Here is a 26,123-nt window from a genome sequence, read left to right on the forward strand (position 1 = left end):
ACGTGCAACACAAAATCATAGCAGTGCAGAGACGCACTCCCTCCGTTCTAAAATAGATGACCTAGGCGGGCTAGTTTGACTTAGTGGGTTTCAATGATATGACATGGTACAATGCTGTCCAGTCTTCGTGTGTGGTAGTAGTATTGCGGGTACATTATGTTTTCTTGAAGAAGAGGAATTCAACGAAGTCATGATGGTTCCTTCGTCCGAACAACTTACAGTGGGAAAGGTTGGGCCTGCGATACGACCGGGGTAGACCAGGATAATTTTGTGCATGGCAGGTGGACCAGGATGGTCGACGTCCCACATGTCAGCAAATGAAAGTATTCTTTCTTATATAGAGGACGAGCAACGAGTATTCATTGTTTATTTTTGATGAAAGCTATTGTCTCCACTGTTACGACAGAGGAGTGTGAAACACGGCAGCCCAGTGAACTTGGCATGTGCACCAATCCCTCCTTCCTCATGTAATGCCCAGGTTACAGCTTTTCTCACTTTCTCTATCTATTTCCTCTCAAATGTTTTTTACCTTTCTTTTTTTAGTACACAATTGTTTTTTATGCCTTTTTTAGAATTATTTTTTTATACCTTGAGCACATGTAGAGACGGGCTCTTGCAGAGCCCACTCCTTGACTTTGTCAATGCCTCTCTCTCCTCCACATAAGGAGTACTACTTGCTATGCATGCATGCGGCGGGCAGCTGGTGTCTTGAGGGGCCAGAGCAGTGAGAGCAGGCTCCGTCAGCGGTCTGGACTCCAATATGGCCCACCTCACATTATCACTGGAGTCCGCGCGTGGCGGGCGGGCGATCTCATATCCCTCCCCCGTTTCTCTCTTCTCAGCCGATGCCCGCCGAGCGATTATATTTTGGCTATCGACGGTTTATTCAATTACGGTCCCACATGTCAGTGAAATTGCAAGATAACGCGTGTCCCCTATGGTGAGCGGCGTGCGAGCCGGACTGTCGGGGTTGCGACGCGTACGAGTCGTAAGTGTGCCGCCTTTTCCTTTAGAACTTGCGAAGCGTAACATTTTTGTGCGATCGATTGATAGAAATCCAGAACAAAATGATGAGGGCGGTGCTTTCCTGCTCGTCAGGTGGGCTAGTTTGAGTGATATGACGTGCTACAATGCCGTCCACTTGCTCCATTTTTATTTAAGAAAGAGTTTACACTCTTACGCGGGAGGAGTACGAAACATCGCGGATCTGATTTTGATCGAGGGATAACTGTTCCCTGGCAAATAATGGAGGATTGTTAGCGATTATAGCATGATAGTTAGGGCATCTCCAGTACTGGCCCACAAATTTACACCGGCATCTGTTCGAGGACACTTATGGATGCCATCCGATGCTGCCCGCATACCTTTCGACAACTATATGAACTAACCGGACGAAATTCATGCAAACAAAGCAAATTTCAAATTAACCGGATGAAATTCATTACATTTCGAAAACTTTTCCTACAAACTAGACGAAATTCATTACATATTTCGCACAAACCGTACTAAAACCTACTGTAAACCTAATCTAAACGATCACCGGCGCACGACCACCATGTCTGGCCATGAACCCAAGAAAGCCGGCCATTGCCTTTGCCTCCTCCTCATCCGCCTCGATAACCTCCTCCTCTGGAGCATAAGGTTCTGAAGATTTCCGCCTCCATGTCGCCGTCAAGCGGCTAATCGGCCGTCGATGTTTACCCCACCAAGCTTGGCGTGGACTGAGTGGAGAAGCAGTGGCCTTCCCGGTACCAAAGCGGCGGCGACCTACCGTGTACTACTCTTCCTCGCTGCCGGCTACGCCTGCGCACGCGCACCGGCTTCGTGGTCGTGGCGGCTGAGGGCGGCCGGGGGGAGGGGGGTGCCGGCGCTCTCCTTCGTTTGCTCCAGTGACAGTACGTCGAAGAGAGCTTTGGAGCGCGCCCGGAGCGGAGCCACCAATGTCCCGCGTCTGCTCCTGTGACAGTACGTCGAAGAGAGCTTTGGAGCGCGCCCGGAGCGGAGCCACCGATGTCCCTCGTCTGCTCCTGTGACAGTACGTCCAAGAGAGCTTCGGAGCGGCAGGAGGCCATGGTTGAAGTGGTGCCGACAGAAGGAAGGGACCGGAGGAGAATAAGTGTGGGTCTTTGGCTATGGTTGCGAGCTAGGGCTCAAGTTAATATAGCGGGCGAATGGCAATGAGCCACGGCAGACAGATGGACAACTGGCGCCGGAGTAGGTTCATCGGGCGTGAATGCGGACACTGCTTCAGTGACTTAACTGCATATGCGTTTGGGTTACTGACATGTGGGCCCAACGGGCATCTGGCCGCATGTCAGTGACACAGCAATTGCACCTGCAGTTAAGTCCGGTGAATGCAGCATTGACATTCTGGAGAGACGGTGACCATTTTAGGCGGGAAGTGCGCGCTAGCGATGGAAGGGTTTTTGGTGTGTAGTGGCACTAAGATCGGTCGCTCGCAATAGTAAATACTCCGTACCATACTACCATAGTACCCGCTCTAGCTTAGGTTGTTTCATAGATTGCCGTTGTGATGGACGATATACATGAGCAAGGTGGTCCGAGTATGACCGTTGGTGTTGAGCCATGTGAATACATGCTCGGCGTTCGCGTAGTCCTCCATCAAACGTCTAAACAATAATGTCAGGCACCGCCGGAACGCGTAGGTGATGGGCTCGCCGTTTGCGTTGCACCATGAGCAGGACATTGATTTAGAGGGCGACGTGCATGCATTAACATGCTTTGATAGCGTGAGCGTGAGTGTATGACCCGAAGTATTTCATTTTCATTTGGCTGACGAGGGTGCGTTGCAGCGACGAGTCCGTGGTTTGATTCCCCACATACGCATAAATTTTGTTTTTACAGTATTTCTATCTCCATTGATAGGTATGCCCGCGTAGATAGGTAAAGAACACGAGCTGATGAGGCGCATGCGGACTGTTTGACTGGTCAACCAGACAAATACGGACCTATACGCTGAGCCAGTGACCGTATAATCACCATATCTCGTATACAATGATCAAAGTGAGCTATCAAGACAAGTTCGATGACCGCCAATGCATTTTACTCGGTAATATTTGACCAGGATTGAAGGGGAATCCAAATTTGCTTCGTCTTCTATCCTTGAGTTCTTGACAAACCAATGCACTATGCAGTTGTCCGGCCACTTCACCCCAGAGCTCTCACCAAGCGGCGTTCATGCCACCGCGCCGCACACTAACTGGTAAGGCAGCGATGGCATCCCGCCACGCCGAGTTCCTCGCCGCCCACGACCGCGCAAAAAATGGTAGGGAAGCAATGGCATCCCGCCGTGCCGAGTTCATCGCCGCTCGCGACCTCACAACTATGTGGGAGAAATTTGAAGATGCCAAGGCTGAATGGGCGGTAGAGCAAGAGGCGGCCAAAGCCGGACAGAGGGAGCGGAAAACTCAGAAAGCACTCAAGAAAAGAGAGGCCCGCTGTCGCAAGAAAGAAAAGGACGCACGCGCTGCTGCGGAGAGGTCGGCGGAGATCCAAGCACGGTGGGGTGTCACCGACAAAGCCGGGAAGGAGAACGACGGTGTCTGGCCAACATGTGAGAAGTAGTAGTACTAGTAGTTAGTGTGTGTGTCTGTGTATGAGTACGAGCATGTACCAATACTACTAGTTACTACTGTAGTTTTTGGAGCAAATTACCAGTACATTAGCCTAGACTAAATGGAAAAATTCCTATCATAAGCATCAAATGGAATCTCTTTCTCTATAGGAATTGAGATGCATGTCATCTCACTTCCTATGATTTTCATATTCTTATCCTATGAACGAAAGGAGGCCTCTGTTGGAGTAACTACTCTAGCTAGCAGTACTGCTGGTACAGTAGTTTTCTTCAAGAAGCGGAATTGAACGAAGTCATGGTGGTTCCTTCGTCCGAGCAACTTCAAAGTGGGAAGTGGGCCTGTGATTTGATGGCTCATTAGTCATTTTTACTACGGCGCAACGACCTGGGTGACTCTCCCTTGGAGTTCTGCGTGCATGGCAAGTGGACCAGGATGGTCGACGTCCCACATGTTGGCGAACTGAAGTATTCTTTTTGATATCGAGGAGCAAGGAAACCGCGTGGTATAGTATCACTGCTGATTAGTTCGCAAAAAAATAGTATCACTGCCGATGTATAATTATTTTTTATTTCTGATGAATGCTAGCGTTTCAACTCTTACGATGAAGGGTGCCAAACACGAAACGTGCTGGATGTCCCACACGTCAGCGAAAGGAGTGGGACATGAACAGCGTGGTAGAGCCCAGCGTAAAAAAACAGCGTGGTAGAGCGTCTCCACTTCTTCCACTTCTAGGTCGCAGACCACACATAGTAGTACTTAGTGGTATGAACGATACAAAGTGTGACCTGGAGAGAAAGACACATCTAGTTGGAAGGTCTCCGGGCATACACGTAAACAAATATAAAAGTTAATATGTGCCTCCAACTAATATAGTAGTAGTAGAGTACTTAGGCACGTACTCCATAACATCACCGTGCATTGCACGTACAACATTTAGTGGTAGTACGTAGTAAGAGACAAATGTCGCCCAAGAGTTCCCTTCTCAACCTACTTATGGGTGTTTGGTAGAGTGTATGGAGGGTGCATGAGTCCACACTAGTTTAGCACAAATACACTATAAGCATGCATGAAGAGAGCATGCATGAAGAGGGGTGTCGGTGTCAAAACCGGCGGATCTCGGGTAGGGGGTCCCGAACTATGCGTCTAGGCCGGATGGTAAAAGGAGGCAGGGGACACGATGTTTTACCCGGGTTCGGGCCCTCTTGATGGAGCTAAAACCCTACGTCCTGCTTGATTAATATTGATGATATGGGTAGTACAAGAGTAGATCTACCACGAGATCAGAGAGGCTAAACCCTAGAAGCTAGCCTATGGTATGATTGTATGTTGTGATTGTTGTCCTACGGACTAAAACCCTTCGGTTTATATAGACACCGGAGAGGGTTAGGGTTACACAAGGTCGGTTACAAAGGAGGAGATATCCATATCCGTATTGCCTAGCTTGCCTTCCACGCTAAGTAGAGTCCCATTCGGACACGAGACGAAGTCTTCAATCTTGTATCTCCATAGTCTAACAGTCCGGCCAAAGGATATAGTCCGGCTGCCCGGAGACCCCCTAATCCAGGACTCCCTCAGTAGACCCTGAACCAGGCTTCAATGACGATGAGTCCGACGCGCATTATTGTCTTTGGCATTGCAAGGCAGGTTCCTTATCCGAATACATCACAGAAGAATTTGAATACGAGGATAGTGTCCGACCCTGCAAAATAAGTTCCACATTCCACCGTAGAGAGAATAATATTTTTGCAGATCTAATTTGCTGGCTTGTTTTGGCAGCATGACGTTATGTCATGGCCCGGTGATTATTCGAACCGTTCCCTTTAACCAGCCCCGCACATAACGCGAGGCAGTTTTTCGACACGTCTTGTCAAAGCAGAGATCGTGCCCCCTTATTATGGGATTCTCGTCAATACGGGCGTGGGTAACCCAACCGCGCCACCAATTACGGCGCTTGGGGGATAAGCGATTTTACCAGGCAAGTGGGAACGCTCAGTTTCATCCGCCCATATAGAGGGATAAGGATTCACCTTCCTATCCACGCCTTCTTCCTCCTTTGCTCATCCGTTTTCGCACATTCGAGCTCTAGCGCCCAAGTCCACACTTCCCACCTCAACCTTCTCCAACCATGTCCGGAGCGGGAGGCAGGTGGATGGTCTCCTCCGTCACGGAAGGAGACATCAAGAAACTGAGGAGAGCCGGATACCTGTCCGACGACATCGCGCACCGGCTCCCAGATGAGAGGCAGCTCATCCCCACCCCCAGGCCCCATGAGAGGGTAGTATTCCTCACCCATTTCCTCCGCGCACTGGGATTCCCTCTCCATCCATTCATCCAGGGGCTCATGTTCTATTACGGCCTGGATTTCCACGATCTGGCCCCAAACTTCATCCTCAACATCTCGGCGTTTATCGTCATGTGCGAGGCCTTCCTCCACATCAAGCCCCACTTCGTCAAGCTGGAGGTTGTGGGCGGCCGCCAAGCAGAGTGCGGAGATGCCATGGTGGGCAAGATGCCCAACGTTAAATGGATCGAGGGCTCCTTTGTTGAAACCATAAAGGGGTGGCAATCAGGGTGGTCCTACATCACCGAGCCGCGCGACCCTGCATGGGCAGCGGCCCCCGAGTTCTGATCTGGCATCCCCATGCGGCTCACCTCCTGGAAAGAGAAGGGCCTGTCCTGGGACAGTTCGGAAGAGCTGACCGGACTCCAAACATGTATTCAAAACATGGTGAACAAAAAGCTCAAACTCGTCAATGTAGTCCAGGCCATGCTTGTCCGCCGGATCCTCCCGTATCAACAACGGGCCTTCAACTTGTGGGAGTTCGACCCAGCCCAGCACCAAACTCTGAACAGGCTCTTCGATACAACACACGAGGATTCCTGGAAGGTGCTTTTCAAGGGTGCCGAGGTCCCCCCACCCATTACTGAGGATCGCGGATTCAGCGCGAAGCGCCAAGACAGTGCGGTAAGCTCCTGTACCTCTTACAGGATACTTGTTTTTCATGGTTTGACTCTATGCAGGATCTAAGCTCCCGTACCTTTAACAGGACTGGCCGAAAATGGCCGGAGAGATCGACTGCCCGGCTCCCTTGACCGAAGGCCCAGCAAACATTCTCCTGATGGAGATGCTGACTCCGGCTCCTTACAAGGTGCCAGAGAAGACCAGGAAGGCCAAGGGAACCCGAAAGAGTTCCCGGCGCCAGGTGTTATCGGACTCATCGTCCGATAACTCTAGGGCACACTCCTCCCCCGAAGACGAGGAGGAAGAAGAAGATGCTCCCCGTCCAGGAGGGGGAGACAAGAAAAGGAAGGCCGCCCTAACTGGGGGGGCTGAAGGGTCCAAGAAGGGAAGGACTCTCCTTCCGGACAGCTCCACTACCGCCGACGAAGACGAAGATGAGTGGTTGCCCAGGGCCAAGCCCCTGGGGAGATCGTAAGTATTCGGATACCGGAGTAACTCGTAGCATTTCTTTGTCGCACTGCTTTCCCTAACGCCGAACATGATTATGCAGGCCGCCACGAACCAGCATCGATGTATCATCGGACGGCTCCCTGGGCTTGTGGGACATGGATATCGATCCAGTCCCAACCGCCACCTCCCCACATCCTGCTGACGACGCCGAGGTGCTATCTAAAGAGGCACCGGTTCGAGGGGAGATAGTCCTGGAGGCGCCTCAAGGCGACCTTTCGGACTCCGGGAGCCGCGGGGACGGGGCCCCCAAGAGCTCCGACTTCGGCCCTCAGCCGAACACCGCGCCGGACCCTCCAGCGGTTCTGGGCTCAGGCAGGCGACCTCTTCTAAGAGGGGAAAGACGCCTATGCCGGTGACCTCTGTCCATCCAGAGGCACCGGACAATCTGCTGGAAGCGCTTCGCAGCGCTTCAATCGACGAGGAGCACCGCACTACCATGAGTGCGGTGATCCAAAAGGTTCAGTCCGCCAAGAGCAGATTGAATGAAGCCTGTGCTAGCCTTCTAACAGGCTTTGAGGTAAGTGTTTTAAAATGTAGTAGAAATATTACCGCATAGACAGGAGCCCCTGATGCTTTGTTCGGTGTTCACAAAGAAAAGCCGAGCAGAGGATCAAATAATATCGCAGGAGTCTAATATAAGTATGTCAATATGCATATGTAGGCTTCGCTGCTGGCGTCCGCCGCACTGACTGCGGAGGTCGCCGTACTGAAGCAGGACCTCGAGGGGTCCAGGAAAGAGCTCGGCCTTGCCAAGAGACAGCTCGAGGAGAACAAGGGTAAGTAATACCCTGTCTATAGATATGTATATATAAAAGAGGACGCGATTGCAAAATGACAGGATCATCATATATTTGCCAGGGGCCACGACCGAGGTGGCGACGCTGAAGGAAGCACTAACCAAGGCCGAAGATAAAGCGGCCAAGGAGCGCACCGAGCGGGAAAAATAAGAGGCTCAGGTGGGTGAGGTGCAGCAAGAGCTCCAGGCTCTCGTGACGAAGCACGAGGTGTTGGAGCTTGACTCGAAGACACGAGAGTCTGAGCTTGCCGCGGCCCTCGAGGGCGCAAAAAGTGCCAAGGCCAAAGCCCAAAAGGCCCTCTAGGAGATCCACGCAATGAAGAAGATAGCGGAGGGTATGGCATTCTATATGCAGAGCAATCATGCAAAAGTAAATTACCGATTACTTACCCGAATCGGAGGTCTCCAGGAGCATTCGCAGATTTGCCCCACAGCGTGTCGGATGCCACGCAATTTTACCAGGCCGAGGAGGGAAGCTCAACGGAGAAGTTGTTCTGGTCTCAGTATACTGGGACCAAACACCCGATGCCTCTGAGCGACCAGATAAAGCAGTTGGTCGAGCTGCACAAGGCGGCCGAACAGGCCATGAAGGGCCTTATAGTCCGGCTGTGGCCTGGCGACGCCCTTCCGAACAGCTACTTCAGCCTGGTGAGGCGGCTTGTGGATGCCTGCCCACTGCTGGAGGTCGTCATGTGGTCTGTCTGCATCGAAGGTGCATGCAAGGCTTTCGCCTGTGTGAAGGTGCAGTGGGCCAAGCTAGACGCCGTGAAGCTGATCAAGGAAGGGCCGCCACAGGGCAAGGAGCATCGCACGCCCGAAATTTATTATGAGGGTGTCCTGAAGGGTGCCCGTCTTGTGGCGGACGAATATTCAAAGGATTTAATATTTGACTAAACTTGCTCGTGTGATCCTGTATGATGAACACTTGTTTCATATGCGCTATGCAACGCTTGTGTGCATTTAAAATATTACCTTCTGTTTGGCCGTTTATCGAATCTGAGAGATGGCTACTCCTCGGCTTCTGCCCCCATGCCACAAGTGCTAGGGTGTTCGGGATAAACCTGAGCACTCTTGTTCGCATATTTGGGTCCTTCGAGGGAGGTGCTCAGCACAACGAACAAGGCAACCAGACTAATAATGCTTTATCACTCTTACTTAGCCGTAGAATTCTATAATTTTAAATTTCGGCGAAGCCCCTAGTATTCAGAAGACCGAATTCGGGGCGCGATACACGCCTGTAAGCCGGACAGGGACGGCCCCTCACCCTAAGCGGCATAAGTCTTTAGGGACTCGAAAAACCTCACCGAATAGCGACCAGTCTCTCGCCTTATCATGACAATCAGTTTTAGCTTTCTCTACTGAGGTGCTTAGCCCGGCAGAACCGGGACACAATCGTAGTAGTTCTCCTAGCGCTACCTTAGCCGATAGAGAGGAACGTAAGGTACCAAAACATAGGAGCCGGGCAAACCCAACATTTGACCAAAGACATGATTCGGAGCTGATGCATATAATGCTATAAGTTCGGGGTGCCGCACTTGTGAAAGTGTTCGGACTTTTCACAACGTATTGTGGGGTACGTAAGCCCCTGGTGTATTGGCCGTACCAAAGTGTATGGTTGCAAGGCGTCGTTAATGAACACACACACATATATATATATGACAAGAATGCAATAATCTGAGACGAGAACAAAACCAAACACACCCTATTTGCCACGCATGTTCATACCGTTTGTGCGTCTCTACTTCACTTACTGCTCTACATTACTCAGGTTCGTACGCCCACTCCTGGGTACATGTCCGTCTCGTAGTTCTAGTCCCATGTGTTCTTCATATAGATGGAACGATCCTTGCATAACACGTGCACCTTGATGCTAGATGTCTCACGTGTTGGCAAAAGGATGAACAAAGCTCACGTAAAAAAATAGAGTGGAAGAACATAGATTGCGGACGACCGAGAAGGAGCAAGGAACCTCGTGGTGGAGTGTCTGCACTCATAATATTTAATATTATTCAACGATATAAAATTAACCAATCATCTCCACAGTGGACTGGAAGAGTACGAAACACGGCAGCCTAGTGTAGTTACATCATACTAGTACATGGCTAACCCATGCTATCACCATATTTCTTGGCTTCCGTACGACACCTATCTCTAGTAATCCAGCAGCCTGTATCACTTCTCCCTCCTCGTCTCTATCAAAGTGCGGCGGGCTTGCGTTTCTGCCGTCTATTGAGGTCTGTTAACTATCACATGTTAGCGACATGCCAAGAGCATTCTAAAAAAATTCCTTTCACGTTCCGTTTTCAGAAAGAAAAAAATCCTTTCACGTACGAATTTGCCTGTATGCTTTGAGCAACTTGCATGTCCTATACTGGTCCTATTTGATACTCTAACTTAGCCAGAGGTTAGACTAACTCATGACTAACTCTGAACTAACTGTAGCCAAAGAGGTGTTTGGGTAACAGGGTTAGATTGACAATAAATGCACTTCATGGAGAGAGAAAAGTGATTTTTTAGTGGTCTCAATGAGAACTATCTCCAGTTAGCACCTCTTGGGTGGGATCATTTTTTGTGGTGGGTTCGGTGCAACTTGCTACAATTTAAACCCTCATGCTTGGATACTTTAGGGCTATTTGAGCACCAACTAGCTCAAACTAACTCTAACCCATGGATCCAAACAGGGCCTATGGCCAGTCTCGACGCGGAGCAGTCGCATGCACCGGGAAGTGGCGCTCTCTCGGCCGTCGCGCCACTTCAAAGCCGGCGTCAGTGATAGGTCTCCTCCACTCTGGCCGGACATTAATGCGGCACTGACACTCCAGGGCGACGCTGACCTTTTGACGCGGGAAGCGCGCGCGGGCAAGGGAGTATAGGTTTTGAACCGTTTCAGGTGTAGTACTCGTAGTTTGCAAAACTACTCAATTATTGCACTCAGTTTCCTAAGAAACTGTGGTAAAAAACGTTACTCCACAGCCCGCTTCCCTTCTCATTCCTCTTCCACCGCCCGCGCACATCCACGAGAAGTGACCGGTGAACCCTTATATAGGAGTGCTAGCACAAAAAGATGCATGCATGACCACTAAAATTTCCATATTAAAGCAATGCTCCGGCGGGAGTATGGAGTATGTTGTTACCTTCGGCCGGCCCATGGCTAACGGGCGACGGCGACCAGAGAAGAGGTGGCGGGAGGGGAATGAATGCAGCTACTGTTTGGGTTCGCCTTCCCTCTTAAATAAATGTGCAGCATCACGTGTACCCGCGGGTGCACAAATTGTAACATACGCATCTGCTTAAGTGTGCGTCACGTAACTGGTGTGTGTGTGTGAGATCCTGAGAGATAGAGTGCGTGTGTGCGACTCTACTCTTCGGACATGTTCTCAACCTTTTGCATCGGGATATAAGTATAATGGTATTTACTTTAGCTAGTGATTTACGTGGCCATGTTAACGTGGTTGTGTCATAAAAATGTCACTTCCTACTCGTGATTTGCGTTATATAATTACAAGCAAGATTCTCGTGCATTCACGTAACATCAATATGCATTTTTTACAAAACACATGTTGTGATTGACCCATGCAGGAGTAATCCCATGTGTAAAAACTAATGATATCTCGAGAATTTTATCGGAAAACTGGTATCTCGAGAATGTCATCGAAAAAATGAAAGATGAGAGGTAAGGCGAGGAGGAGTGGAGTGTGGTGGTGACTGGTGGTCGGAATGGGCGGAGGCATGGGGATGTACGGCGCCGGCAAGCGGAAGCGGCCACCATGCATGCTAGATTGTTCCAGAGACTTATTCCTTTTTTAATTGCTGAGCAATGAGGTTGTGGTAGATAATGTTGTCGAGAGAGGTGCGGGTATCTTTTGTAAAATTACCATAGCTTGCTTTCTATCCTCAGATATAGATCATACGGTCTGTATTACAAGATGGCAGGCACACCATCACCACCAACATTTTTTTATAAGGGTACACACAAACTAAAGTAAAGTGGAATTTGTCCATGTTATGCAAGTAAATAAAGGTGATTGTTTATCATACAGGTAAGTTTGGATGAAGGGTGGTAGGAACAAATGCTCCGCCTAGAGCATGTGTGTGTGAGATGGAGTCTTAGTGTGTGTAGGGGTGTGTGTGTGAGAGAGAGAGAGAGAGGAGAGAGAGATGGAGTCTTAGTTTGTGTGTGTGATAGAGAGAGAGAGATGGAGTCTTAGTGTGTGTGGGGGGGGTGTGCGTGTATGCGTGTGTGTGTTTGTGTGTGTGTGTGAGAGAGAGAGATGGAGTCTTATTGTGTGTGTGTGGGGGGGGGGTGCGTGTGTGTGTGCGTGTGTGTGCATGTGTAGCGGGGTCCTCTGTGTCGGATGTAATTCAAGAGTGCATGGCTTCATCATAGAGAGGTGATGTGTATGGTAGAGGCCACCAACGATGGGGTGCGAGAGAGAAAATGCCCGTAGACAGGGAAGAGAAGGTGTGTGCGCGTGAGAGCAGTCGACATCGAGAGAATGTGTTTGTTCGAGAGACACCGAGGAAGACTGCTATATATCGATGGTGCATGTAGGCGGGAATTAAACAAAGGGATGGTCTTATTGGTTTCAGGGATATAGGGGAAGAGTGAGAGGCAGGGGGGGTACCTACACTAGTAGGGAACAACCTAGCAGGAGCGCGGGTTTTGGGCCTATTAGCAGCGCAGGGGCCGGCGCTACAGCTAACGTATAGCAGCAGCGCGAGTGCCACCCGCGCTACTACTACATCCGTTAGTAGTAGCATGGGTAAAAACCCGCGCTACTACTAACCCGCGGATTTTTTTTTCGATTTTTTTGCACGAATTTTCAAATTTCTGAATTATTTTAACCTCTAATCTCTAATCACCCTCATCGCTGCTCAATTTAATCTCTAATCACCCCTCATCATTCCAAATCATCTAACTTCCCGGACGGTCACCCATCCTCTCACTACTCCAGCCTGAGCACGCTTAACTTCCGGGTTCTATTCTCCCTCGATTCCAAGTCTGCACTTGTTGTTTTCCTGACAATAGTAAGATGTCAATCCTATTAACCCTCGGGAGTTTAGCTTGAGCATGAAGTCACACATTTTGTTGTTTGAGTTTAAAACTATTGTTCTAAAAAACAATAATTATTTAGTAACACTAATATTTCTTAAATAAGGAGTTTGACCACATTTTGACCAAAGTTTGACCACAGTTTGACCAAATTTGACCAAAATTCCAAAAAAATGAAATAATTATTTAGTAACACTAATATTCTTGAATAATTACTTAGTAACACTAATACTTCTTGAATAAGCTGTTTGACCACTGTTTGACCAGATTTGACCAAAATTAAAAAAAACTGAAATTTGAGCATAACTTTTTTTCCTTTTAGAATTTGAGGATTCTAAAAATTTGCAAACAGGCCGTAGGCGGTCTCCATCGTATGCGGATTTTCGTGCTGAACATTTTGATATATTATAAGTTTTTTTTCTGATATTGTATGCAAACGTTATAGCCGTTTTACATTTTTCCTACACTTTTTGCAAAATATGTCCAAATTTAAGTTTTTAAATTTTCCTAACTAGTAGATGTAGTAACATAACTACATATCGAAGGATTTTAATTTTTGAAACATTTTGATATATTATACGTTTTTTTCTAACATCGTATGCAAAAGTTATAGCCGTTTTACATTTTCCCTACACTTTTTGCAAAACATGTCCAAATTTATGTTTTTAAATTTTCCTAACTAGTAGATGTAGTAACATAACTATATCTCGAAGGATTTTAATTTTTGAAGTTTTTATCATTTTCTTTTGCTTTTTACAAAACCGAAAAGGCGATCCACGGGAGGGGGGGGGTAGAGTTTCAAAATGGGACCTTTAGTAGTAGCGAGGGATTTTACCCCTCGCTAATACTATGGCATGTCCCGGAGGGGAAAGGTTGAGACCTCTTAGTAGTAGTGAGGGGTAAAAACTTAGTAGTAACGCGGGTTTATAACCCTCGCTACTACTATGGCATGGCCCAGGGGCACGGTAGAGACCACTTAGTAGTAGCGAGGGGTAAAAACCAGCGCTACTGCTATCAACTTAGTAGTAGCTAGGGTTAAAAACCCGCGCTACTACTATGGCATGTCCCGGGGGGCACGGTCGAGACCGCTTAGTAGTAGCGAGGGTAAAAAACCAGCGCTACTGCTATCAACTTAGTAGTAGCGAGGGTTAAATACCCGGGCTACTGCTACTTAGCAGCAGCGCCTGATTTTAAAGCGCGCTGCTAGTAAGATTCTGTGTATAGGCTTTTCCCTGGTAGTGCTAGAGGGAGATTGTTAAGAGTGAGTGTGTGTTTTACACATCCGGGCGGAAGTTATGTGCATAAAAGAGGAGAACGATTCGATGTGGCGTTAGGATTGAGGGTAATTAACTACGTATGGAGACATAGAGACCTTGAACGTGCATGTGTGAGAGGTATACATGTATACGTGGGATGTGTGTGTGTGCACGCGCGCATGATCGAGATAAAAGAAAGAAGACATAAGTCATAAGATCAACGACATGGGAGAGACGGATCGGTATGACAATATGCATGCATGTGAGAATGCAGGGAAGAAGGCCCGACAATTGAGCATGTGTTTTTGTCTTTAAGAGATAGTGGCGTGGGCTGGAGCATGCATCTATGGCAAGCATAGGGAGTGAGGCGCAACGATTGTGCAAAAGAGACCAACCTATAAATGCATATGTATGGAGAGACATATATAGTGTGGGTGATAGGAAGCAAGACTCCGTGCGAGAAAGAAATGTTGACGGAGAAACTACAAATAGATACAGAGATGGAGATGCTAGCTAGAGGGACATTCGCTAGTTTGGGAGTTGGAGATGACCGTCGGGTGGTTCAAAGGGTGAAGTTATATATGTGTGTGAGAGGGCACTTGACTGCATGTAGAGAGAAACATATGTAGTGTGCGTGATAGGAATCAAGAGTGAGGGCGAGAAAGAAGGTTGGTGGAGAAACAGATAAATAGAAAGATAAAGATGCTAGCTAGTGTGCGTTAGAGATAGGAGTCGAGTGGATCAGAAGGCTGGGTTATGTGTGTGGGTGTGAGGGAGATAGAGAGAGGGTGCATGTGAGTCACATACAAACAAATATCAGAGAGAAATGAGATCCAGAGAGACGGAGTTTTGTGTCTACGAGAGAGAAAGATATTTCACAACGAGAGTGATAGCTAGAGAGACATACGAGGGAACGCAAGATATCTCGAGGGAGAGAGGGTGTGTGAGCGACATACAAGAGATCAATGGTGAAATATGAGACCCTGGGAGACAGAGTTTGTGTTTGTGTGTGAGAAAGATATATTGAAGAGGAAGAGTCGTAGGTTCTCATATCTAAGGAGTGAAAGACATCTCTGTATGAGGGGTGTGCGAGTGGCACACATGGGAATAGTAGAGAGAAATGAGACTCCGGGAGACAAAGTTTGGTGTTTGTGTGAGAGAAAGAGATTCCACATGGAGAAACATAGTTAGAGACACATAGCAGGGAGCGAGATATACTTAGAGAGAGATAGAGTGATGAAGGTCGAGGGAGAGAGTACCGTCAGTGTGTTACGAAGATAAAAGATCATTGTCGACATACAGGTAGCACGAGAGATACCTGAGAGACGATGAACGCGTATAGGTCCAGAGAGATAGTCCTATATAAGCATGAGTGATAGCTATATGAGACGAATATCTGGATTAAAGGGGATTCAAATATTTAAACTGGAGATCACGACATCGATAATATCATAACACAAATTGGTGTATCAAACATGCATATTCATTTGAATTTGGGCACACGTGTAATGTTATATAGTTTATCAATATTGGTGATCCATAGATCACGACATGTTTGAGAAGTAAAAAAAAACCCACATGAAACACACATTAATTGGAGACAGTTAGCAAGGAATGCATACATTGGATTTCAACATAAAGTGGTTTCAAACATTTGAAAATCCAAATTGATGGATACAACCTTATGAATCTAAGATCATGCCATTTGTAAACCATATTTATGTATAAATGGTGTTGTGCTTTTGAAAGTATATATATAAAAATGTTGAATATGGAATGTAATTCCAATTGAAAATGGATCCCTCCTGAAAAAATTAGAATACAAACGGGATTCGAATTCAGTTGGCACGGTAAACGTGCACTCTGCAAAATTTGAACAAAGCGGGGAAAGTCGCAGTAACCGCCCGAAACCAAAATCTGCGAGATGGAAATCACTACTGCCTATCCCTGCCGCGCAAAGCCTATCTGCTGGATTTCTATAGGTTTCGATAGGGGTAGGTTTGTAATTTCACCCAAATGTGACGTAACCGCCTCTCACCCGGATTCATACACGGTGGGCGCTAAAACAAAGTGTGTCCTAGGCCGAAATCGACTCCCTCCCCGATTCATATTCATACATGGTGGGCGCCAAAAACAAACTCTCGTTGGCAAATATTGGGTGTATGCGAGATTACCGTCCTATCCCCAACCGACTAATATTGCTGTGATGGAGTAGAAATTTGAAACGGGGGCTAAGTTTGTAAATTTCCTCGCATTTGAGACAAGCGCGCCCTGAATACATGGTCCCCCCTTCCTCTCTACCTCCCTTTTCCCCATTCGTACTCCGTGGGCGCCAAAACACCATGTCCACCCCACCCTCTTCTGTCCACCGCCGTCCGCCACCCCATCCACCGCCGTCCTCCTCCACCATGCCGAAGCTGATACCCCGACGCCGCCGTCGTCCACCTTTCTCATCCACAGCTTCGGACCGGGATCCTTGCATCTCGTCCTCTCGCTTCATCCCCGCCGTCGTCCACCCTGCCGCCGCCGCTCCTACAACCGTCTCGTCCACCGCGCCCCGCCGCCACCGTCCACCCTCCTAGATCTGCTTCCACGCCGTCGACAACCATCGCTACCGCAGCACCGTCAAATTCTCAGCAGATGCGTACACAGCGCCGCACTAGAGGCGGTACTCTTTCATATCTGCTCAACTTATTTATCGCAGCAAGAAAATAGATCGCCACTGCTTTACTCTGATTTCTTATCTTGGTTGCGAATGTGCCTTTGTCCGGTTTGCACTTTCAGATCCGCCATGGCACGCTCAACACTATACTCCCAATGCTTATGGTTTTCCCCTTTTATATTCCACACTAGTTAAATCACAGTAGACTAAATTTCAAAATTGGGTCAGTCAATTTTTCAGAGCTCGCCGGAGTTCGCCGGTGCGATCGAAGGGGCTCGGCTGGTTGTGGGGCCTCGCCGAACGAAGAAAACTCGACGTGGGTGGGGGTTGGGGCGGGGGTGGGTGTGGGGGTGGCGGAGGAACACAGGCGATGGGGGCCGGTGGTCCGGCCGGCGGCCCGTGCGATGTTCTGTATGGGAAGAATCAGAGACAAGGAAGAAGAAGGGTTAGGAGACGTAGGATCTTCATCCAACCGCCTGAAATGGTTGAGAGACAGCTGGGAGTTGCATTCTTAATGCGCTCTGGTTCATCATGTGTGGGCACTTCACAACCAACATTTTATTATCCAAAATCTGCTTGCTCTTCTTTACCATGTTCCTCTTCCGTTCTTCTTTAATATGTACTCTCTCTGTTCCTAAATACAAGTCTTTGTATAGATTCCACCATGGACTACATATGGAACAAAATGAGTGAATCTACACTCTAAAATGTATCTGGATACATCTGTATGTGATCCATAGTGGAAATCTCTACCAAGACTTATATTTTGGAACGGAGGGAGTATGATAGTAGTACAGTATGTTCCTTGTACTGAAGATGAGCAGGGACATTTGTAGTGTAGAGGTCTATACGATCGGTTGTGATGGACACTTTGAGCCTCTTTGATTCGTACGATCTTGTAAACATAGGAATAGGATTTGTAGTGGCCTGCCCACTTGAATCCTATAAGAATAGCAAGGAAATGCGGGGAGCTGTGTCGCCTTTGAGAGTTACACTGATATTAATAGTACCGCACCTTCACTTGAAGAGAGCTGGTATCCGAAACCTTTCTAGCCGTACCGGCAATACTAGCACATATATTCCAGCAAGTTCCACTTTGCTGATTTTACTCTGGTGCTTAAGGTTTTCCCATTATATCTACACTATGATCTGTGTAGCTGTTTTGTGTTGCACTAGCAGCAGTCCACTCTTGAAGCTAAACACTACAATGACTTACAAAATTGGCACCAAGGCATTGAGTGCCATTCTGGATGCAATGAAACTCATACGCTCCCCATCTGTTGATTCTTGTTCAGTATATGATCCTAATGACTATTCTAACCTCGAGGATTCAAAGGCAGATGGCCTGTCCTGTTCACCCGTCAAGGTGCCTGTTCTAATTTGGCAATGTTTTATTGATTGCGGGTATCTTGCATATGGTGTCTTGCATTTCTTCTACTTTGTTGCACCGCCATCTGCTTAGTTTACTCATCATATATGTCGAGACGCCATGCCCATCCATTATCAATACATATTCCATCTATCATCATACCATGTTTTCCACTCAAATGATGTTCTTGTGCATCAGACATCAAAAAGGAAGAGGGTGATTGCCGAAGCTGAAGGAGCACCAGCAAAGTCCTTGAAAAACATGGTGGTGCCGGAGAAATCAGACAACACCCCACTTATATTGGCTGTACAACCAGTGACACAAAACTAAGGACTGACTCCATTAGACTGTACCCATTCTTCACTGGCCACACCACTAGCCCCACCACACAGGACCTGCACTCCAGCAAAAGGTATACCGATTTCATTTGCCATAGCACCAGCTGTACCATAGAAATATCCCACTCTAGCAAAAAGTACAGTAAGTCCACCGACCGAAGACCTATCCCAACTGCAGAGATGGCCAATTCCTGCAGATTGGAACCCCATATCATTTATTCCCAGTTTAAAAGACAATGCTTTCAATGTTGTTAGGGACTACGTGCATATATTCACATCATGGGAAGATTCTTGTGAAGACAAACACCATTTTCACATCTTCCTATCGAACTTACGTGTAAGTGCTATTATTCATGGTTATTATTTTCCTGTTTTCTGCTGAATGAACACATCAATGATTTACATTACATTGTTGTAACTAGGCGAGGGTCAATTTGGATAGTCATGGCGAGCAAAGCTTGCTTGTGCTTTTCAAGGAAGCATTGCAGCAGTATCAGTGTTACCTGAGGAAATCGCACTTTGATGGCAAGTCTATAAATGAATTTCCGATGACGTCTCCTGTGCTAAATTTAGAAGACATTTAATGGAAAAACCTTGTTATGCACTGGTCTCGTTCCCAGGATGAGGTACTGTCTATGAAATCACATGACAATTTGAACTTCTACTTTTCCGCATGTGCCTTACGGATATTTTTTGCAGGAAATCTGCTCGAAGAATAATTCCGGTTTGACAAGAACGACAGGATATCGCAAATATGCTGCCCGCTGCTTTGCTCTTGTTAGTACATGTTGTCCTGTATCACCGTACTTGCATACATACCTGGTTCATTATGTGACAGCAGTATGCATGATAGCTTGGTTATCAATTGTTTGCTCCAAATTATCTGATCTGTATGAATGGTTACATTAGTGTAGAATATATCCAATGCTAATGTTTTTTTAGCTCTGCATTGTTTTTGTAAGTACATGATGTCCTTTATCAGTGTACTTATAATGACAGGTAGTTGTTCATGTACCATCACTCTGCAGCTTATTTTCCTTTGCCCTCCATTTTCTACACATGAGATCTATATTTACTCTTACAATAAGGTTGATACTGAAGAAGTTTAGCTATGCATTGCTCTTGGCTTTACCTTTTGCGTGTATCGCCGCACTTACATTTATAACTACTTGGTTATGTAGCATCACTCTTCATCTTATCTTAAATATTCTCCATTTTTTCGTATATTATCACATATATATTTACTCTTAACAAAATGTAGAATAAAGCAATGCTTTTGAAGAAGATTATGTGGTAAACTTCTTGAATTGCCCCCCCCCATCAGCATGGACAAGGCCTTTATAGAGCCTGCCTTCACCAATAATGTAAGTTTGTCCATCTCAAGCCTTCAAACTTTGTTGTATATATTTGATTAGGCATGACTGCAAAAGCTATTTATATTTGCTGTTTGCATCAAATTTCTTGTTTAATGTTTATTATGTAGTTCATAAAAAAAGTTTGTCCTTTCTCAATTTAAGTTTTCAGTTATACAACCAAGTTCGTTCTTCATACCATGTAAATTAAACTATACAGAGCAAGTGATCTTCTTTTGCACTGCATGTATGCTTCTTTTCTTCATCCGTAATCCAGTGGTGTGGTGAACCTACCCACTATAGCACAATGTCATATTCTGCAATGTCTTAACTATGAACAATGTCATATCATTCTACTATTATTTAAACCGTCTCTTTATTAGCCAATCTGAAATGGTATAAATTGACAGCACACTAACCATTGATACTTATGAGTTCTTGATCTGTAATCCAGTGGTGTCGTGAAGCTGCCAACTCCTTCACAATGTCATTTCCTGCCATGTCTTGACCTGAACAATACCGTATTGTGTTAATGCAATTTTAAACAGTGTCACTTTACTCGTCAGTAAGAAATGTGATGAATTGTTAGCACTGATACTTTTATGTGCAAAACCTATCATCTGTCTGCTTGTTTATCTTTCAGAGTGAGGAAGATATAAGTGTTGAACAAGCGCAGTCTCATCATCTTGCTCAGCTGCTTGCGCTGCAGCTCCCCAGCAGGGCTAACCTTTCTTGAACTCTATTGAAGTGCTGTCGGTTTTGTATATTATTTTGTCGGCGTGTTTATTTCCATTGGTGGCGATCTTTGATGCCCAGCGTCTGTAATCTGCTGTCTGCTTGTGCTTTATTATCATAGTGGCGAACTTTGATGCCCAGTGGATGTAATATGCCGTAATTTCTTTATTGTATAGTCTAGGTTTTTTCTTATTCACGATGCTGCAGTTATTTTACTGTATATATATCATGTCTTCGCAGTAAACCGGCCAAACCGTAAAATTACGGTACATAATCGGGCTATCATGCAATCACGATGTAGGTTGGGCCTGAAACGTGCCGAACAGCTCACGGGCCGGCAGCAGCCCGAAATGAACCCCGGCCCATGATTGTGGGAATCAAATCACGGGCTTTTAACAAGCCAAAATTGTCTCGGTCCTTGTTTGGCCCAATCAGATATCGGCTGCGAGCAGGCCGGATGCAAACCAGGCCGTAGTTAGGCCCAACTATATGACGGGCTTTAACAAGCCAAAATTAATATAGGGCCGAAATGTTAAAAGGGCCCTTAACAGGGAAAACTAATATCAGGCTGAATTACTAAGTGGGCCTTTAGCAAGTGGGCCCAAAAGCATAGTGTCCAGTTGACGGGCCGAATCCGATATGGGCCATAATTGAGCCCAAAGCCTCTTAAAGGGCCAGACCTGATCTGGGCCGTAATTTGGCCCAAAACGTGGTAGGCTTTTAACGGACAGGATCTCATATGGGCCACTATTAGGCCCGGAGCGTGGCAGGCCATTAATGGACCGGATCAAATATGGGCCGGCATTTGGCCCAAAACATGGCAGCCAATTAATGGGTCGGCCTACTAGGGTCCTCAAAATCTTGTGGGCCTACAGCTGGGCCGGCCCATTAATGTCGGCGAAATCTCGTGGGCCTTTAGCTGGGCCAGCCCATTATGATCCGCAAGAATCTTGTGGGCCTTTACCTGGGTCGGCCCATTATGGCAAACAAAAATCTTGTGGGCCTTTACCTGGGTCGGCCCATTATGGCCCACAAAATCTTGTGGGCCTTTAGCTGGGCCAGCCCATTATGGTCCGCAAAATCTCGTGGCCCTTTAGCTGGGCCGGCCCATTATGGTCCGCGAAATCTTGTGGGGCTTTAGTTGGGCCGCCCATTTAAACTTGATGGGCCGGTCCACGTGTCAACTTATCATAGGCGCGTCTCGCCCATTGGATGAGTGACACCTGTGCCAACGCGAACCTGACACGTGTCTCCTCCAGTTAATGATGATTTTACATGTGGAAAATCCCCATTGGTCGGGGCTGTTAACGGGTTATCGGATCCAAAACCCGACTCGATAGCTTAACGGCGTTCCGTTACAGTGGATGCCACATGCCGGTCACCCTTGACGAAAGCACTTCTGTGATGCGCGATTTATCATCATGGAAGTGGACACTTCCATGATGATAATTTTGGTAATGTCATGCAACATTTCTACGACAGCACAGGTATGACTATCTTGATTCTGTCATAAATTTGTCATGGGTGTACATGCATGACAAAAAACGCGACCTACTGTGACAAACACGTATCATCACGGAAGTGTATTTTTTTGTAGTGATGACCTCATGTCTACTACACAACCATCTTCTTGTAGACGTTATTGGGCCTCCAACTGCAGAGGTTTGTAGGACAGTAGCAAATTTCCCCCAAGTGGGTGACCTAAGGTTTATCAATCCGTAGGAGGCGTAGGATGAAGATGGTCTCTCTGAAGCAACCAAATAACAAAGAGTCTCTTGTGTCCCCAACACACCCAATACAATGGTAAATTGTATAGGTGCACTAGTTCGGCGAAGAGAGGGTGATACAAGTGGTATATGGATAGTAGATAAAGGTATTTGTAATCTGAAATTATAAAAAAAGCAAGGTAACTAATGATAAAAGTGAGCGTAAACGATATTGCAATGCGTTGAAACAAGGGCTAGGGTTCATAATTCCACTAGTGCAAGTCCTCTCAACAATAATAACATAATTGGATCACATAACTATCCCTCAACATGCAACAAAGAGTCACTCCAAAGTCACTAATAGAGGAGAACGAACGAAGAGATTATGGTAGGGTACGAAACCACCTCAAAGTTATTATTTCCAATAAGTCCATTGGGCTATTCCTATAATTGTCACAAAGAGCCCTAGAGTTCGTACTAGAATAACACCTTAAGGCACAAATCAACCAAAACCCTAATGTCACCTCAAGTATCCGTGGGCATGATTATACGATATGCATCACACAATCTCAGATTCATCAATTCAACCAACACAAAGGGCCTCAAAGAGTGCCCCAAAGTTCTACCGGAGAATCACGATGAAAACGTGTGCCAACCCCTATTCATAGGTTCATGGGCGGAACCCGCAAGTTGATCACCAAAACATACATCAAGTGAATCACGTGATATCCCATTGTCACCACAGATATCCACGGCAAGACATACATCAAGTGTTCTCAAATCTTTAAAGACTCAATCCGATAAGATAACTTCAAAGGGGAAACTCAATTCATTACAAGAGAGTAGAGGGGGGAAGAAACATCATAGAAACACGAGAGAGAGAGAGAGAGAGAGATCAAACACATAGCTACTAGTACATACCCTCAGCCCCCGAGGAGAACTACTCCCTCCTCGTCATGGAGAGCACCGGGATGATGAAGATGGCCACCGGAGAAGGATTGCCCCCTCCGGCAGGGTGCCGGAACGGGTCTAGATTGGTTTTCGGTGGGTAAGGAGGCTTCTGGCGGCGGAACTCCAGATCTATTGTCCTTTCTGGAAGTTTTACGATACATAGCTATATATGGGTACACGGGGTACGTCGGTGGACCGAAGGGGGCCACGCGCCCCAGGGGGGTGGGCATGCCCCCTACCCTCGTGAGCACCTCCTTCATCTTCTGACGTAGGGTCCAAGTCTATCCGGTAGGTTTCCTTCCAAAAATAACTTCTCCAGTTGATTTCGTTCCGTTTGATATTCCTTTTCCTCGAAACACTGAAATAGGCATAAAACAGCAATTCTGGGCTGGGCCTTCGGTTAATAGGTTAATCCCAAAAATAATATAAAAGTGGAAAATAAAGCCCAATATTTCCCAAAACAGTAGATAATATAGCATGGAGCAATCAAAAATTATAGATACGTTGGAGACGTATCACGACCATATTGCGGCTGCTGGCCAAAGGGAGTCCCTTAAGTTCGTTCAAGGCCCGGTTGAGAGGGGTGTCCCACTTGGGCCTCATCAGAGAAGTAGGGCATTCGGCTGCAAGCTGGTGTTGCTTCTTCTGCAGAAGGAGCGTGTAGCGTTTAGGAATGTGTAGTCGACTAGATCTGGAGCTAAATGTAAGGTGGTAAAAGAATACCAGTAGTATAATCAAGTTCCTCGTGATATGGTCCGTGTAAAAAACCTTCTTTTCCTTGTCCCACTTGTAGCGGGCCCTGATGAAGTCACGCTCCAATGGGTTGGTGAACTTCGCGAAGGGGTCTGGGATACCCGCGGCTTCACGTTCCACGTCCTCCTTATCCCATATGGACCTTTTACCCAGGTAGCCACGGCTTCCGAGGCGATGCTTCCCCGTGTTCCTTTGCTGAAGGCTCTTGAATTTCGCAGCCTTAGACTTGGCTGCCACGGTAGCGCAAGTGTCCTTGAACTTTTCGAACTCCTCTTCCGTAAGTGTTGGATTTTCCTCCAAAATCTTGGATAGGGGTTCCTCAGCCTCAATAGCTCGTTTCAACCTCCCTTTCCAAGAGGCCAAATCATTGCTGAACATTCCCATGGCGTGATTGTTAATCTTTTTCATCTTCAGATCATCCCACGGTTCTTCTATGTTATCATCCCGGTCGGGGAACTTGAATCTCTTGTGCAACTTCGTCAGGAGAAACTGTGTCAAATGTTCTTTACTCCTTAAGTCAACGTCGTTCATGCTCACGCATTCCCGTAGAATGCATCCTACTTGGTTCCCATACTACTTGCGAGGTTCTTCCGGCTCTAATGGCTCAAACTTGCCAGGTGCCATCTTTGTGATCACCACTCGTCCAATCCCTAGCTTGTTAGGTTTTCGTATCCTCTGCTTCTTTTGCTTCTTCTTTTCAGTAGCGGCATCGGTGCCGGTACCTTCCCCGCCGGTCTCGGCGCCGCCATCGGTGCCGGCGCCGTCGGTGTCGATGTCGGTGTTAGTACCATCATCGAGGCCGACCTGCAAACCTTGACTTTGCATTTTCTTAGCACTCAAATTGTTGAGGTACTCTTCTTCACCCTCATAATATATCTCATCTGCATCTTGGTCAGAAGGCCCAGTTTCTTCGTTGTTCGACATGTTTCCTATGATTAAGTTTCCTCTTTTAATTCTAAAACTATGAAAAAAATGAGAAATCACATAAAAAAGAAATCTATGTTTGCCGGAATGTCGTTTCCCAGCACTCGATATGCCTACTATCTAGCACAAATCATGCCAAAATTCACGAAATTTTTTGGCATGACCTTTGCTAAAAAATGGACATATCGAGCGCCTGAAATTCACCGGAACGGAAATGAATCTACATTCTGGCATAACATAGGCCACTCGGATCATTTACCCTGCACATAATCATCATGTCCAAATGACATGTCCAGATTTCCAAATATGACATGTCGAAAACTTCACATGTCCACATATCACATGTCCACTTCAAATTTGCATATAGAAGGAAGAAAAATATAGAATTTGAAGAAAAAACCTAGCTAAATTCATAACTAAATATATAACCTAATTAAGCATTTTCCCTAACTAAAACCTAACTAAATTAACCAAAAAACCTAGCTACCAGAGAGAGGACGAGACGTGGGGGGCTTACAAAGGGTGCAGGCCCAACGATGGCCGAGGTTGGGAGGGGTCGGGGTCGGGGTCGAGCGTCGGGGCAGAGCCGGGGTCAGGGTCGGGGCCGGGGCCGTGGGCGAGCGCCGGGGTCGTGGCCGGGGCCGTGGGCGAGCGCTGGGGTCGGGGTCGGGGGCCGGAGCCGGCGCCGGGGTTGGTCGGCATTGCGGTCGGGGGCGAGCGTGGAGGCACGGCGAGGGCTTCAGCGGCGCGACGGGGGAAGAGAGAGTGTGGAGATTTGGGGGAAAAGAGGCGGGATGAAGAGAGTGGGGATTTTCATGGTTAAGTGAGCATAGTAGTAGCGCGTTTAGGAAAAACGCGCTATAGCTACTCGAGGTAGCTATAGCGGTTTCCTGTAGAAACCGCTACTGCTACCTTGACTAGCTGTAGCTCTTTTCTGAAAAACGCGCTGCTGCTATAACCAGTACCTATATAACAGTTTTCCCGTTTGTTTCCTTCTATTTTCTTTTCCTTTATTTCCTCTCACTTTTTTTTCTGAGAGCAGTTAACTAAGGGAATTGAAGGCGGTATATATTGCATCATTTGACGGATAAATATGTATACAAAATAGGAACATATATATTACATCATTGGACCCATGCATAATAATGGCTAAGTGTGTA

The sequence above is a fragment of the Triticum urartu genome, chromosome 6A (genome assembly GCF_056163025.1).
Source record: "Triticum urartu cultivar PI428250 chromosome 6A, HENAU_Tu73, whole genome shotgun sequence".
Lineage (NCBI taxonomy): Eukaryota > Viridiplantae > Streptophyta > Magnoliopsida > Poales > Poaceae > Triticum > Triticum urartu.